Consider the following 13,466-nt stretch of genomic DNA (forward strand, 5'->3'; position numbering starts at 1 on the left):
TTACTGTTGGAATGTTGTTATTTTTAATGAATTTTCAAATATCCTTTGTGCATTAATTCTCATTACAAGAAGGACATCAAGGTGCTCGAGTGTGTCCAGAGAAGGGCAATGAAGCTGGTGAGGGGTCTGGAGAACAAGTCCTATGAGGAGTGGCTGAGGGAGCTGGGGTTGTTCAGCCTGGAGAAGAGGAGGCTCAGGGGTGACCTTATCGCACTTTACAGGTACCTTAAAGGAGGCTGTAGCGAGGTCGGGGTTGGTCTATTCTCCCACATGCCTGGTGACAGGTTGAGGGGGAATGGGCTAAAGTTGCGCAAGGGGAGGTTTAGGTTGGATATTAGGAAGAACTTCTTTACTGAAAGGGTTGTTAGGAATTGGAATGGGCTGCCCAGGGAAGTGGCTGAGTCACCATCCCTGGAGGTCTTTAAAAGACATTTAGATGTAGAGCTTAGTGCTATAGTTTAGCGGAGGACTTGTTAGTGTTAGGTCAGAGGTTGGACTAGGTGATCTTGGAGGTCTCTTCCAACCTAGATGATTCTGTGACTCTGTTGGGAATATTTTTAGAAATGAAACAACAAGAAAAGATTTAAAAGAAGAAGCAGCTGTAGAGTAAAAATATAACTGTATAGTAGAAGATTAAAATTATTTTATAAAATTACCTCTATCTAAAAGCTTTTCTAGAAAGACAGCAGAGAAAAGTAGAAGCTTAAACAGATGAAGTAAAATAAACCATTTTAAATCTAAACAAAGGTTTGGGGTAACACAGAAAAACATGGAAGAAATCAACTGCTTTTTACAGTGTTGACCATAACTTGTGGTCTATCAGACTACCTCTTTTTAAATAAGAGACTAAAAATTAATTCATTATTACCATATCTCACTGTAACTACAGTCAGCAGAACAATGGAATTGTGGACAATAATATATGATTGATATTCTAGAACAAAAACGCAAACTCCTTCATAGATTTCAGTGAAATGATGGTGAACTTCCGTTGACAGAAATGACTACAGAATCAAGAAGTATTTTTTTCTTTCATTTCTTTTCATTCCATTCATCTGTACAGATTAGACAACTGTTGTTTTTCTGTCACTGCCATAAAGATGTAAGATGTTCTTGTTTCATATTTTGCCATCAGTAATAACAATTTTCATATTTTTTCCATGTATGTATAGCATGCTGTTGGATATATTGATGTATTACAAAGAACGAAGTTAAAAAAAAAAAAAAGATACTACATAAGCAAAATTAGCATTCAGTAATCGTTAATTCTTAAGACTGTTAACTCCATAATTATACTTATCTGTGAAACCTTGAATCGCTTAAGTCATATACCTGTGTAATATAGTACAATCTTCGCTTACATATTCAGAACTCATGTTTTCTGTCTCTGAAGCTATGACAACCTTTTGAAATTAAGAAGAAGAATTTAATATATATTTCTGTTTCATACCTTCTGCCCTGGAATGGACTTTTAGAAAAATGTAAATGCTTTGGGAATTCAGCTGTCAAATTCTGCAGATTTATATTGAAAACATGAGAAAAAAGAAAATTTCAATGATTTGTAATTGATCCAAATTGGAGCTTATTTTCACTGTGAGAAGTCTTATTATGACTGGCATTCCATTTCATGCTTTGGAACAGAGAGATGGTATAACATCTTCACAAAGAGAAAGAGATTATTATTATTATTATTATTATTATTCCCAATAAGGACAAAAGCAATAAATTTTTATTCTCTGATCTTATTCTTAGAATCATGTGAACTGTTTTATATGATGTTTTCAATGTCATTTAATCCTTCTGGATGGAAAATATCAACTTGAGTGGTTCAAGTTCAACAAAGCAAATTAAAACAGTGTTTTGGGGAAGAGTTGGTTAATATTAACCTTAGCTGATGTTAATTATGACTCTGACCCCATGTGAACAAAAGGTACATAATACTGATATTTTAATTCCTTCAGTGTTTGTCTCATTGTCCAAAGGACAGTTTAGAGCAATCTTGAAACCGAAAACATCTGACATACTTATATATGTGCACTACCAAGGTAATGATGTTCTCTTTCTCTCATACTTAATCAAAAATTTTCACAACAGTTAAGCTACTAATATTAATGTCAGATAAATGTAAAAAAATTCAAAACTTAAGCTGCATATTGCCTACAGTGTTCAGTCACTTTCTTCATGAGTCCTGTCAGTCTCATTCAGCAAGATGACAGCTTGATTTATTCCGCTTTATTATCCAAATTCTGAAAACTTTCAACACAAAAATCAATCAACTAAAAAGAAAATATGGAAATAGTTTAGTATGGAACTTAAACAGGCAGGAAAGTAACCCTTGTGTGAGAGACCAAATTAAAGTTAAATCTGGGATTTAGCTGTTCTGTAATGATAATTAGGATATACTTCTACAATGTACAAGAATGAAAATATTTCAAAATTCAGCTTCAGCTTTACTCAGCACAAGATCTGAGTCTGACTACATACCCACATAACCCACACCAAAGGATGACGCACAGCTATGATCTTTTTCTAACTTTCCTGTGCTGTACAGACTTCTGCCTGAGTCATTCTTTCCAATCTGTCCAGGTAGTGCAATTGCAAGGAGAAAGTTTGAAAGGTTCTTCAAATAGTTACCAGGAGCCTGCAGCTCTTCACACTATGTCCTTCTACTGTGATGACCTTCACTGGTACAGGAATAACCAGAGAACTGCCCAGCCCCACAAATACTGTTGCTAACCCAGTCCTGTTATGTTCTGGACAGAAATTACAGAAATTATTATTTATTTTAGGAACTGCCTGATAAAACATCTTCTGATGAAAAGTGGTATTTTAACTCAGTAAGACATGTATGTCTTGTCTGTGTAACTGATGGAGAAGAAGGAAGTTCTAAGAAGGAAGTGATGACCTGTTAAAAAAAAATAAACATCCTCCTTAAAATAATGCATCTTATTTATTCAAAACAACAACAACAAAAGCCTACTTCTATGACAACAACTTGATTAGTAAGTTTTATTCTCATTTCTCAAGAAGGTTATAGTTATCCATAGTCTCTTCTGCACGATGTCTTTTACTGAAAATTAACATTTCTGCTAAAGCATCATGGCTAGAGTCTGTAGAGAGAAGTGGTAGATGATGACAAAAGTATACTTCTACAGCACAATGGTGGCATGTCATGAAAATTGCAAATGGTGAATACTTAGCTAGAATTCTGCATGGCTTTTTCCCCAGAAGTTAAATGCTATGATGCAAAACATCCCAGACTCAAAGAAAAGTCACACACTGGTTCTAATAAATACCTTTCATCCACACAAGTTGCTTGCCATCACCAGTTTGGACTGTTGCTATGAAATCTCAGTGAAATCTGAAACAATTTTCTTGCTTTTACTCTCTAGACCATGCTCTTTCTCAGGGCCTAGAGTGCAGCTGGATCTAATTGCCCTGATGAATTTGTGACTATTTTTCTCTGTACTCATCTTTTGCAACTTCATAATAACCCCCTCAGGAATTTAGCCAACCCTGTTTAAAGTCAGCTCTGATAAGGTGCAGCTGCCTTGGATCAGAGGTCTGACCATATCTTGGGGTCACAGCAGAGCTGTGAGGAGCCTCCCTTTGGTCTCAGGCCCTCACAGTTGTTCCCTGCCCAAACTATGCTGCAGTTGCACCTGAGTCCATGTCTGTGCCCACTCCTGGGCATGGCCCTGGGCTAGTGCTTGTGACTGTGCCTCAGACTTCATCCCTGATGACTTGGCTCCCTGGTGCAACTGGCTCTCTGGCCCTAACTCCTCACCTGCCTGGCCTGCTGGGCTGTAGACCACCCTGGTCATCCTCACCAGGCTTGCTCTGCTCGTGTAAGTACAGTGGGACTTTGTCCATTGTCAGGAAGGCCTTGTTGTCACCCTTGGCTCCCCTTCCCTTTTGGAATCACCCCTTCCCTACTTGATAGATGTAAAAATTATTTTTCTCAAAAGTTATTTCAGAAAGCAAGTGTAGTATATGAAGACTCATATCCCAGAATTCTACTTGTTGTTTTCTATTTAAGTGCTGGCAAAAAAAAAAAATGTATCTTTTTGATTTGCTACAATGAACTCTGTCAATAATTTTGCATGTAATTATTAATTTAGTCTTCTTATAAAGAAAAAGTAATCACTTTTGAGCATAGAAGAAATTAGGTATGAACTATGAATTAAAAAATTAATGGATTTGGTACATCTTTAATTTTTCTCCTCCAAGTTTTCCTGAATTTTACAAGACTTTTGAAGGTTGTCATTTGAGGCCTGTGAATCTAAATATGAATGTTTTCCATCAACAAATGTACATGCACATCAACTTTGTGTGCCAAGCTCATCTGACGATAATTTTATATTCCTTTTGTGTTCAGAATCATGTATATACATATACAAAATGTTGCCTCAACATCTTTCTTATTTAATTGTGTTAGTCACCTATCTTTTCACACCTACATGATTCAACCAGTATTAAAAGTAGGTATCTGTAAGAATGTATGCCTTTGATGTGCACTATGACACGTACTAAGGAGCAACGAGGGTTTCACCATCTTGAAATGAAACTTTACAACTGTATGTTATGTTGTTAATTTATGTTAAAAATATGTAACATGGTTGCTTTGTGAAATCATTTCCCCTACAACTGACCTTAAAAACAGCATGTTCTCTTTTGTATGGGAAGATTTCCCCAGATATCATAAAAGGAAGATAAAGTAAAAGAGAAGATGCATCTTTAGATTATTTAATAAAATATCCTCCAATGTTTTTATAATAACAATGTACTTTCTGAGATGTGTAAGAAAGAAATATGAACCAAGTAATCAGAGTGAATTAACGGAACATTTGCCATATATTTTATTGATTGTTTACACATTCACAAAGGGTAGTAATTGATTTTATTATTATTATTATTATTGTTATTAACAATGGGTGGAAATCATGCCCTTCTTGAAGTCTCTCACTGATGTTAGTGGACAGGTCTTGGTTCTGTACAGATTTGGAAAAATTGCCATTCTGCATTACATTAAATATTCTGAATTAAAGTAAACAGGGAGAACTTTCATCTCATTTTTACAAAATGTATGTGATCAGACAATTATTTATGGCTTCACACTGAACAACTTCCACCAAAAAATGGACAAGTAGGTATATGTATCAATTTGACTTGCTTACTTGAGAACATAGTTATGTTTTTTGGCATAGGGGTGACTAAGCTGCCACTAAGTGGAAGTCCTTAATTTCCATGACAAACCACAAAAATAGTTTTATTTTCAATTGTTCTCCATCTTTGTTTACTTAAGAGCTAAAGGATACTGAAAAGAAGATTTCCTTCCCGTATTTTTTTATTCTTTTTGCCACTTAAAGTATTTTGCAGTTGGTGTCTGATATAGTATCTACAAAGAAGAAAACAAATGGTAAAACTGACTGTTCCCCTGGGAATTTTCTATCAGGTCTTGTAATAGATCATAATTTTCAAGGACAGTTTGCTGCACAGCATTTTGCAAGGAAATTATTTGTGTTATAGAAGTTATTATACTGCATGCATGTGTGTATTCATTTGACACGTAGGTACACTCCATAAAAATCTTTGTTGATATCAGATCTTCTGTAAATGATGATAAATAGCTACTAGAGTCAATTAATCAATTACAAAGCACTGTTGATCAGTCATTCCTGTGGAATCTAACATGCTCTTTCATCACTTGTGGTCATCTTACAACATTCTATCATCAAGAGATGTAAATGATAATTGTTTGCATTAAGTGGAGAAACAGAATGAAATAAGATTGCAGATGCTTAAGAGCTATGAGACAATTAGGAAGTAGAGTACAGAGAAGGATCCAGTTGATGCACAATGGCATAGTATTTTAACTACGGAAAACAAACTTAAATGAGTGGGGAAAGGAAAAGATTTCCCATGTTTTAAAATCATTCTATTTTTATGGCTCACTACATTCTCAGTGACCAAATGTGCCTACGTATGGCTTTCCTTATTACCTTAAATGATCACTAGTGCACTCTAGGTAACTTCTAGCTTGATAGAAACACACTAGGAAAATCTCCTGAGATGTGTTACCAATGAGCAGACTGAAAGCAGATTTTTGTAGAAGAAGCTGGTATACAAAAGAAAAAGAAGAAAAAAAAAAGACATACAGATAGATAGATAGATATGTAACAGTACTAATAGTGTTTGACCCTATCCTCTCTGTAAATGCAGGCGAGACACCATTTATACTGGACACTACAGGTTAATGATGGGCAGGACTACTTTTCTATATGTGGTCATTTAATATATGCCATTAAATCCTACCTACATTGCATTAGATGTTGACATACAGGAGAACAAGCTGGTGATTAGCTTAAATCAGAATAATTTTAATAGTGATAATATGGTCTTTACAACAGTACTTTTTTTTTTTTTTGGATACAGAATGGGATGCATTTCTCCTGTGATACAAAACTCTGTCAGCTGTTCAAATGTATCTCTCTGCTGATACACAGGCCCTAAATAGAAATTTTCTTTTTCAGTGTAATAATATTTGACACCTATTCCTCACCATTTACACAGATGAACACCTCTCTTGAGAAACATTTTTCATGGAAATATCTTTTAGTCTTTGTTTCTTGAAGGTTTTCAGTTTCCCAAAAGCTGCTTAGGAGAATACGTGGATACTTCTAACTCTAAAGTTGTTTTCAGTCATTTTTCTTAATTATTCAGGATTTCTGATACTTTTGCTATTGGGAATTCACAGTGTAGGTGCTTGTATTCCCCCCCAAACTATATTTGACTGGAATAACTGAACTGTCAGAGACTTTGACTATGTTTAAACTAGAAACATTCACCAGTGTAGCAATACTGGTTAGGGGTCTGGTGTTTGCCTGGAAGCAACTACATACTTGTAAGGTTATTTATAACACATAAATGGTTTCTGCTTTCTTCATCTACGAATAAATAACAGAATAAATAATATTCTACAGAATAAATAACACCAGGAAATCTGATCTGTTTACAATATAAATTATACATATACTAGAAAGACTTACTTAAATATCCTCAAATCTTGTCATATTTGTTTGAATTTTATAGGATTTGATTACTGATATCTTCATATATAATCCAGAAAGCAAAGGAATAAATCAGTTGAATACAAAGAATAACAAAGTATCCATGCTTCAGTAGCACACAAATGAAAGCTTGGTTTGTGTTTACTATTATGCTCATATAATTTTGTAGTTCTTTATAGCAAATGTCTAATTACATAAGAGCAAGATTTTCTTCAATACTCCCCACTGGAATATTATTACATGCATCTATCAGCAGCTTGCACTAAAGATGAATTGGGATAATCAGTACAAGCATCCCACTAGATTGACTTATTGGAACATTACTGCATCTGACTGAGGCCTCACAAGGCTTTATATCTCAAAGGTAACAAGGAGGCAGCCAAACAGAGATTGTATTTAGCTAAAGAACAAATGGCGTGTTTGTGCCTGATTGCCCCCCAGAGTGTATTTTTGTTTCTGAGTCCCTGACATACTGGAGATAATGATAAAAGGCTGAAAGTAATTACAAGGGATCTACTTTGTTTAATATACATAATACTGCAATGCTCAGTTTTGCAATAACAGTACTAATTTCTTAGTATAAATCTTTGGTAAACCATATTGCTTACACTAAAACACAACAACAACAAAATGTTATGGTTTGTTATTTAAACCACTATGCTAATACCAAGTAACTGTTGTTAGTCACCCTGTGAATTTTAACCTGACAAAACAAGTAAAATTTAAGTACTTTTTAAAACTTCTACCATGGGTCTACTGAAATATTTTATTGTAAGTCTTCAGATACGCTATTTTATAGATGAGTTGTGCCTGACCAATCTGGTGGCCTTCTATGATGGAGTGACTACATGAAGAAAGGTTAAGAGAGTTGGGGCTTTTCAGCCTGAGGAAGAGAAGGCTCCAGGGTGACCTTATTGCAGCTTTTCAATACTTAAAGGGGCTTATAAAAAAAATGGAGAGCAACTTTGCTCAGTCAGACAATGACAGAACAAGGGGGGATGGTTTTACACTAAAAGCTGGGAGATTTAGAGGTTTAGAGGATTTAGGGGAGGAAATTCTTCCCTCAGAGGATGGTGAGACAGTGGAACAGGTTGCCCAGAAAAGTTATAGATGCACCATCCCTGAAGGTGTTCAAGACCAAGTTGGATAAAGCCCTGGGCAACCTGATCTAGAGGGTGGCATCCCTGTTCATGGCAGGTGGGTTGGAACTGGGTGATCTTTAAGGTCCCTTCCAAGCTGAGCAGTTCTATGATTTTCCTTATGTTTCATGATTACAAACATTTTCATGTACGCTGATTTTCATTTTCAGAACTGGGTCCTGTGAAACTAAAGTGAAAGGCCTGGAAAAGTTCCTGTTTGCTGCTCTGTTCTTGGCCTGAGAGAACAATTTGCATTCTGTTTTCCCTGCTACACTCCCACAGGAGAGACATTCATTTTCCATGGTATGCCACAGTAATATAACACAAAATAAGGCTTAATCAGGGGTATAACCATGCCAGCACAGGCTTCCAACTGTTTCATACAGTTCCGTAGATTTCAAGGGACTTGGCAACCTTTTTCTAAGTTGCACCAGCAGGTGCAGGATGATGAGATGGTTCTGACTGGAGTAATCAAGGAAAAGTAGAAGTCAGTGTGTGTGTACTTCTCCTGTTGCTGGAATGAGCCAGCTGTGGCTGAATGAGTTTAAAAGAGTAGCATAGCTGAGCCTCAAAGGCAGGATGTTTTAGCTCAGATGTGTTTTCTTCAAAAGAAGATGCATTGATTCTAGGCCTGAGTGTAGTCCCACAAGTTGCTTCTCTGTGCCATATAGACTTGTGAGCCATATCTCTGGTAGCTCAGGGACTGCTGATCTGCATTTCTTTTTGTAGTGTAGGTATGCTTTGCAAGGAATTATGAGCATCTGCTGCTTTTCTCACAAGCCCAGCTTAAAATTCTGTCAAATACACTTGCTTCTGTAGAAATGTTGAACTTTTCAGTTTACAGGCACACACACATACTCATCATCATTTTGTTACTGTCAGGAGTAGCTGTCTGTGAAGTTTTGCATCTGTGGAAAGCAATTCTGTGAGGGATTTCCTCTCATAGAGGAATATAGGAATTGGTTGTATTCTCTATCCAGTCATTTTCAGTAGTTCCTTCTTTTAAAAGTAAGTTGGTAAAAGTCTTCATACTGATTCCTTTTTCACAATAAAGCCTTCAACAGCATAAGAAATTGGCAAATAGGGTTTAAGTGTAATCCCTGACAGGACTACTGGAAACCTACAAAAGCTCAGCAGAGTGGTGAAAACCAAAATAAACAGACAACTAGTACCGCAAAACAGCCAGGAGCTGAGGAGGAGAATTAAGGGTTTTAAGGAAAAGGACATCATTAAAGTTGTTTGGACCTTCTTCATCCAGGGGAAAAAACAAACAAACAAAAAACTGCTTAACAAAATTCTTTTTTTCCTTTCTCTTTTTAATTCTTATTGACATTTCTTTTTTTCCAAGAACCTGATTTCTATTTTTTATTTTTTTCCCCAGTAAATTAAATTCACTGGTGAGTAGATGTCACTACTGAGGCTGGACAAGGCAAGGAAAACAAGGCTGTTGTGTCTACAGTGCGTACGTTTCCTTCTTGTCTGCATGGTATATGATCCCTGCTTTGTCGCCTTTAATGAAATGGTATAACTCTGAGATGAGAGAGAATCTTCCTCCATATAAACAAATTATATGCCAGAATAGCTAGAGGCAGTTTCTTTCAGTGATCTCTTTCCCTTTTGTGTCTTCTAGAATTAGCTTTTTAATAGAGCAGTATCTTCATGACTTTCCTTCCTGAGCACTTCAACCAGTATTTCAGAAAACATTTTATGTTAATCTCCATCGGAAGGTTAGTCCTCAAATGTGTGTCCTGTACAATAGACATTTATGGACCGATGCTTCCAACTGTAGCTATAACTTTCTCTCATCAATAAAAACAGAACTTTTCAAAATGTTCATTGCAATCATCATTTTGCTTCTCTGTGAAAACCCAACATTATTAAATAGCCAGCTGCTGATGCTAGTTTTCGCTCTTGTCAGAACCTCTCTCACCTGGCAAGTGTATGTTATGTGTTGGTGCTAGTCTGTGGCAAGAATATTGACAATTTCAAGGACATCGAAGACTTTCTTCATTTCTCCTCTTCCTATCTGGGTGTCTAACTCTTGGTTTTTGCATGAACCACAGCAGACACAACTGTAAAGTCTTAAGGAGAATTAGAAATCTATTATTTCAAAGATTTTAACAGAGAGTTTAAACACAATTACTTTTAGTGACATTATGAAGAAATTCATAAGACATCTAAGTACAAAGAAATTGTGAAATCTTTTGTCTGTTCTTACTTGGTGTGGAAGGAAAAATGTTTGTTAGAGATCAGCATAGTGCATGCAACAAGTATTGCATTGCCATTTCTGTCCCAATGTGAATGGCATATCAGTATACATTTGTCCTTTCTTTTGTTTTCAGCTCCATCTTTTCATTTTGTTTTGTTTTCTCTTCTAATTTTAATAGTCAGGTTTAAAATCAATTTTAAGTGGGAAATTTTACACTCCCTTATGATACCAGCAAATAACTTTCTATAGAGCTTAAAATTTCAATGACTGGTTTGTTCTAGTAGATGCTACAATAATGCCTTTGAAAATGGTAGATAGACAATAAATACATTACCTGTTCTTGACTTCGTTATATATGGTACCTGACTGACTGTGTAGGCATTCTTTTTTCCCCCACTCAAAGCCAGTCTGTAATTTATAAGAAAATACATTCAGCTTTATATTATTCTTAAATAGTTGTAGTCTTTTCTTTTTTGTTTCATTTTGTTTTTGTTTTGTTTGTTTGTTTTTATTGTAAAGAGGAATAGGCTCGATATAATCAGCCCTTTCCTGACTGTCTTTACATCAAGTAATTACTATGCTGTCTCTTGTCATATTTTAGATCATGTAATTGTCAAATTATTTCATTTTATGGATGTAGAAATGCCAGGAAGAGGAAGTGAAGTGATTTGTCCAAGGTAACTAAGCAATTTAGAGCAGTAGAGTCAGAACAGTAACAAAAGGCTTCTGAGACACATTACTTCTCTGTCTACTGGTGTGTTCAGCCTCTTTGCTAGAGCAAATTGAAGTTACTTGTGACTTTTGTTACACTGCAGAGCCAATATAGCTCTCAGTGAGTGAACAGGGCTTGGTTCCAGCTGGCACATCATCAACCAAATTCCTAACAACAGTTAGATTTCAGGGTCTTTGTAGGAGATGTGTGAGCCAGAGAAAATCCAGCTTCGCTTTCAGACTCTAGGATGAGTTTGAGAAACGAACAGTTAGACAAAAGTACCACAGCTTTTTTACATTTAAACTGAGAACTGAGCAGATGTAATATAGAAATCATTGCAGAAGAACAAACTAGAAACTCACAATTCTTTTTTTTCTTTTTCCCAAAAATATATATTTTTAATTATTTATTTATTTGTTTTGGTTTAACCACACTCAGGGCAAAGCCACGCTTCAAGCTGCCTTAGTCTGATTACATCTACATATCTACATTTTTTTTTCAGCCTACTAACCATGCACATAATAAATTAAATCCCCAAAATGTCAGGGGATACTTGCCAAAAAAAAAAAAAAAAACTTTATAGCTCTTTAACTCTATTTCTAACAGAAAATCAAAGAAAAAAGTAAAACTACAATCTACTTTTCCTTATATCTAAAGTTTGCTTAAAGCCAAGCCCACAAGCCAAATATTTTTAGGAACAATTCATCTGACAAATTTAGCTCTTGTGTATCATTCATGGAAAGATTATGCATCTTTTTAATCATTTGTTCACTATCTATAATTGTTTGAACATTCTGTAGAAGTGAAAAACTGTGGATTATGACAGCTGCCAAGACCAAATGTTCAATAATCTCTTAAATCATAAAGCTTTAAGGAGATGAGAGTGAAGAACAAAACACTTCTGTTCTATTTTTCCTTTTAGTTTGACTTTTAAGGGTTGGCCAATATAATGTTTGTAAAGGTTCTCCAAAACTACAGAGATTAGATTTTAAAATGTATTATTTTTATATACACCCAGTTATGTATGGATGTAAGATATGTTGTGTTTTGTATTTATATATAAATATGCTAGAATAAAAGATGTGATGAAACATGAGATTGTTTAATTGTTACTTATTTTCAAGGTAGGGAATTTAAAAATATTAAACACTGAGTTGTGAAAAATAACAGATGTTGGCAACTTAGAGACCATCATAAACACTTACGTTTATTATTCTCTGATCAGTCATGTTAGTCATTCATCAGCTTGGTGATATCGTGTTTCTGTTTCCAGATATATATAACAGTAATAGAGGGCAGTTGCAAGCAATCAAATGGATTCTAATTAAGGAAAGAAATGGTGTGCAGATCTTTGGTTTATTTGTTTGTTTGTTTGTATCCTGTATGCCTATATTTTGCATTGAACATCTGTTACTGGAAGGAATGAAGAATGAGTTTAATCTTGATGAGCTTGGGCAAACACTTCCATTTGGTCAAATTAGCCAGAATACATGATATCAAATTTATGCTAGCTTCTACTTTTTTTTATATTCCATGCAGAAGAACAGACAAAGCCTGATCTGGCATAGAGCTGCTGATAAAACCTTAATCCATCAGGGTGCTTGAATATATCTGAAAAGGCAGAATAAAAGCGAACTGGACTGGCACTTTGCATCATGTAGCCATGCTACTTTTGATCTGTCACCAGAAACCAAGAAGTTTAACATATTGCCAAAGCATGGCCAAATACAGCTTTGACTGAGATAGACATTGGAGGAGGCAGTGTAGCCAGCCCTGTGCAACTGTACTACTATGCTGATAATACTATCTCACCTTCTGAGCACTTAGCTTAGTATTTCAATGACAACTCACTGTGATATATGGACATAGTGTTTTGGGACATGACTGAACAGCTTGATTTTGGCTGCATGCTAGCAAAAGAAAATACATTTTTGCTTTAGCCTCAGACTGTCCTTCCTCATAACTGGAACACAGAATTTTGTCATTTTTGGTTTAGGTTCTGTCTTCAGACAGAACATTTTAAGTATAAAAAATAAAGATTAGGACCAAATCTTCTTTTTATTTTTTTCTCCCTCTAAATATAATCTTAAACCAAAAAGATTGGACACTTACAATGTTAAAAAAAATTAAAAATAAGTCCTAAGATTATAAAAATTTTTTGTACTAGTTTTCCTGAAATGGTTAGTGAAATGCCAATAATTACCTGTCATGATCATTAGTGGCATTGCTTACAGCTGATTGATATAACTAGTTTGTTACTTCAAATGATCCTCAGAAACAGCATATAAAATAACTGAACCAAGATAAACAGTGATTATACTTAAAAGCTACAGTCA

General features: G+C 35.3%; 1 long non-coding RNA gene across 1 annotated transcript; it reads left to right on the forward strand.

Moving 5' to 3' along the window:
- The first annotated feature begins 3,712 nt into the window (after positions 1-3,712).
- Positions 3,713-10,434, forward strand: LOC308188357. The gene is made up of 3 exons (XR_013945443.1): positions 3,713-3,848; positions 8,380-8,512; positions 9,591-10,434. It is a non-coding gene; the product is annotated as an uncharacterized lncRNA (long non-coding RNA).
- The last annotated feature ends 3,032 nt before the right edge of the window (positions 10,435-13,466 follow it).

The sequence above is a fragment of the Anser brachyrhynchus genome, assembly GCF_964034855.1.
Source record: "Anser brachyrhynchus genome assembly, chromosome: 1".
In the NCBI taxonomy this organism is placed as follows: Eukaryota; Metazoa; Chordata; class Aves; order Anseriformes; family Anatidae; genus Anser; species Anser brachyrhynchus.